The sequence below is a fragment of the Hoplias malabaricus genome, unplaced genomic scaffold, assembly GCF_029633855.1.
Source record: "Hoplias malabaricus isolate fHopMal1 unplaced genomic scaffold, fHopMal1.hap1 scaffold_123, whole genome shotgun sequence".
NCBI lineage: Eukaryota > Metazoa > Chordata > Actinopteri > Characiformes > Erythrinidae > Hoplias > Hoplias malabaricus.
Window position 1 is genome coordinate 42,501 of NW_027100942.1, and position 3,840 is coordinate 46,340.

The 3,840-nt window shown below is 59.2% G+C and overlaps 1 pseudogene; it reads left to right on the forward strand.

Annotated features, from left to right (window-relative positions):
• The window catches only part of LOC136682418 (28S ribosomal RNA), a 4,392-nt pseudogene extending 3,782 nt beyond the window's left edge, over positions 1-610 (forward strand).
• The last annotated feature ends 3,230 nt before the right edge of the window (positions 611-3,840 follow it).

Below are 3,840 nucleotides of genomic sequence, written 5' to 3' on the forward strand. Positions count from 1 at the left end.
TAACTGGCTTGTGGCGGCCAAGCGTTCATAGCGACGTCGCCGTTTGATTCTTCGATGTCGGCTCTTCCTATCATTGCGAAGCAGAATTCGCAAAGCGTTGGATTGTTCACCCACTAACAGGGAACGTGAGCTGGGTTTAGACCGTCGTGAGACAGGTTAGCTTTACCCTACTGATGTTGACCGTTGCTCCGATAGTAATCCAGCCCAGTACGAGAGGAACCGCAGGTTCGGATACATGGTACTCGCGCTTGGCTGTGCAGCCACTGGTGCAAGGCTATCATCCGAGGGCTTACGACTGAACGCCTCTAAGTCGGAATCCCGCCTAGAAGGAGCGATACATCCGCGCCCAGCATCGGTGAGCTTGGTCTTGGATAGCCGGGGTGGGAGGTGCTTTCCTCCCCACCGCCGGTGACGAGAGCCGCATGACACTGGAACCGGACCGGGGCTAATGAACGCCTCGGTCCACCTCCCTCGTCAAAGCAAATGTCTCTTGATCCGGGTGTGAAATGACTCGTAAACGACCTGATTCGGAGTGCGGGTGTCGTAAGTGGCAGAGCGGGTGCATATACCGCGATCCATTGAAAGTCATCCCGTCCACTCAAACATTTGTCGGGGGGAAGGCGAAAGCAAACCCCCGGCCCTCCGGAGCGGTCCAGGTCTGGTTCTCTGGGGCGCGGGCCCCGGAGACTCCGTACACCGGTTAGAGGGAGCCGGTGGCGGGCATAGGGGAGGTGGGTACTCCCCTGTGAAATCCTGGATTACGGTTTTAGGTCTCGTAGTGGGCGAAAATCGGACTTAGTGCAATTTCCGAAACTCTGGTTCTCTGGGGGCGCGGGCCCCGAGAGTCCGTACACCGGTTAGAGGGAGCCGGTGGCGGGCATAGGGAGGCAGGTCGCTCCCTTGAATGGTCCTGGATGTCTGGACTTAGTGCAATTTCTGAAACTCTGGTTCTCTGGGGGCGCGGGCCCCGAGAGTCCGTACACCGGTTAGAGGGAGCCGGTGGCGGGCATAGGGAGGCAGGTCGCTCCCTTGAATGGTCCTGGATGTCTGGACTTAGTGCAATTTCTGAAACTCTGGTTCTCTGGGGGCGCGGGCCCCGAGAGTCCGTACACCGGTTAGAGGGAGCCGGTGGCGGGCATAGGGAGGCAGGTCGCTCCCTTGAATGGTCCTGGATGTCTGGACTTAGTGCAATTTCTGAAACTCTGGTTCTCTGGGGGCGCGGGCCCCGAGAGTCCGTACACCGGTTAGAGGAAGCCGGTGGCGGGCATAGGGAGGCAGGTCGCTCCCTTGAATGGTCCTGGATGTCAGCAATTTCTTAAGAAGGGCGCCCTCTTGTGGTCCCATGGCCGAAGTACATGCTCCGAGCCCGGGTATGGCAGTGGGCGGAATGAGACTTAGAGGAATGTTGACGGAGCCATGAGGGGCCCCCCCTGGAGGTCCCATGGCCGAGAAAAGTGCTCCGAGCCCGGGGTGATAGAGAACCGTGAACGCCGCGGTTAAAGACCTCGGGTATGGCAGTGGGCGGAATGAGACTTAAAGGAATATTGACGGAGCCAAGAGGGGCCTCCCCTGGAGGTCCCATGGCCGAGAAAAGTGCCCCGAGCCCGGGGTGATAGAGAACCGTAAAGCGCGCGGGTTTGGGGCTCGGGTCTTCCAGTGGGCGGAGTGAGACTTAAAGGAATATTGACGGAGCCATGAAGGGCCCCCCCTGGAGGTCCCATGGCCGAGAAAAGTGCTCCGAGCCCGGGGTGATAGAGAACCGTAAAGCGCGCGGGTTTGGGGCTCGGGTCTTCCAGTGGGCGGAGTGAGACTTAAAGGAATATTGACGGAGCCATGAAGGGCCCCCCCTGGAGGTCCCATGGCCGAGAAAAGTGCTCCGAGCCCGGGGTGATAGAGAACCGTAAAGCGCGCGGGTTTGGGGCTCGGGTCTTCCAGTGGGCGGAGTGAGACTTAAAGGAATATTGACGGAGCCATGAAGGGCCCCCCCTGGAGGTCCCATGGCCGAGAAAAGTGCCCCGAGCCCGGGGAGATAGAGAACCGTAAAGCGCGCGGGTTTGGGGCTCGGGTCTTCCAGTGGGCGGAGTGAGACTTAAAGGAATATTGACGGAGCCATGAAGGGCCCCCCCTGGAGGTCCCATGGCCGAGAAAAGTGCTCCGAGCCCGGGGTGATAGAGAACCGTAAAGCGCGCGGGTTTGGGGCTCGGGTCTTCCAGTGGGCGGAATGAGACTTAAAGGAATATTGACGGAGCCAAGAGGGGCCTCCCCTGGAGGTCCCGTGGCCGAGAAAAGTGCCCCGAGCCCGGGGAGATAGAGAACCGTAAAGCGCGCGGGTTTGGGGCTCGGGTCTTCCAGTGGGCGGAGTGAGACTTAGAGAAATGATGACGGAGCTAAGAGGGGCCCCCCCTGGAGGTCCCATGGCCGAGAAAAGTGCTCCGAGCCCGGGGAGATAGAGAACCGTAAAGCGCGCGGGTTTGGGGCTCAGGTCTTCCAGTGGGCGGAGTGAGACTTAGAGAAATGATGACGGAGCTAAGAGGGGCCCCCCCTGGAGGTCCCATGGCCGAGAAAAGTGCTCCGAGCCCGGGGAGATAGAGAACCGTAAAGCGCGCGGGTTTGGGGCTCAGGTCTTCCAGTGGGCGGAGTGAGACTTAGAGAAATGATGACGGAGCTAAGAGGGGCCCCCCCTGGAGGTCCCATGGCCGAGAAAAGTGCTCCGAGCCCGGGGAGATAGAGAACCGTAAAGCGCGCGGGTTTGAGGCTCAGGTCTTCCAGTGGGCGCTCGTTCCAGCGGCGCGGGCTGAATGGTTTAGTCCGAGGAGGAGTGCTTAAGTGTGGGCCGGATAGGTTCGAGAGGTGCGCTGGGTTCCTGGAGGTCCAGCCCCGGAGGTTTGGAGCGGGCGATGGAGCTAGCGAGGCCGAGTCGGGTGAGCCTGGGCCGGGCATGGGCGTTGGCGGCGATGGGGGTCTTCTCCCCGGAGGTTTGGAGCGGGCGATGGAGCTAGCGAGGCCGAGTCGGGTGAGCCTGGGCCGGGCATGGGTGTTGGCAGCGACGGGGGTGTCTTCCCCGGAGGTAAGTACCGTGGGGGGCAAGCGTGAGATATTCCAGGCCGGGAAAAGTGAGCTAAATTCGGCAAAGCGTTGTTAAAAAGGGGGTTCGGTTGATTTTTTTGTTAAATCTAAACGAACAAAGGGTGCGAGGCGTGAAAATTGCATTCAGCCGTGATTTTTTGGCAAAGTGCTAACCCTAGTGGTCTCCCAGTGGGACGTTTTAAAGTAGGACTTAGAAAAATTTCTGACCCTCTTCGCCCTAGGTAGCAAGCCCAAAACGGAGCACCTCGGAGTGGTAAAAATTCAGAGGGCATGGGGGTTTCCAGTGCGGTGCCGTCAGGACATTAGGGTTCCTTTAGAAAAGACGAAAGTTTGGGTACACCGTATGTAACTATGACAAGCCCAAGGCTCTGGTTCGCCTGTGGGCATGAATATAGTGAGATTTCCGCGTTATCTCACTGGAGGTGACCCCGGAACGGTTCAAAACCTAAGTCGAGACTTCCATGGAACCCCGATGATGGGAGTTTGAAGCCCGAGGAGTGACGCCCTCTGGGCTAAGGTTGCTGGTAGGTTCGGCCCCCCTCTCTGGAGGTCTAAATGACTTCCATGGACCCCGGTGATGCGAATTTGATGCCCGAGGAGTGACTCACCTCTGGGCTAAGGGTGGTGGTATGCCCAGCCCCCCCTCTGGAGGTCTCGAATGACTTCCATGGACCCCGGTGAAGCGTATTTCATGCCCGATGAGGAGCACACCTCTGGGCTAAGGGTGGTGGTATGCTCAGCCCCCCCTCTGGA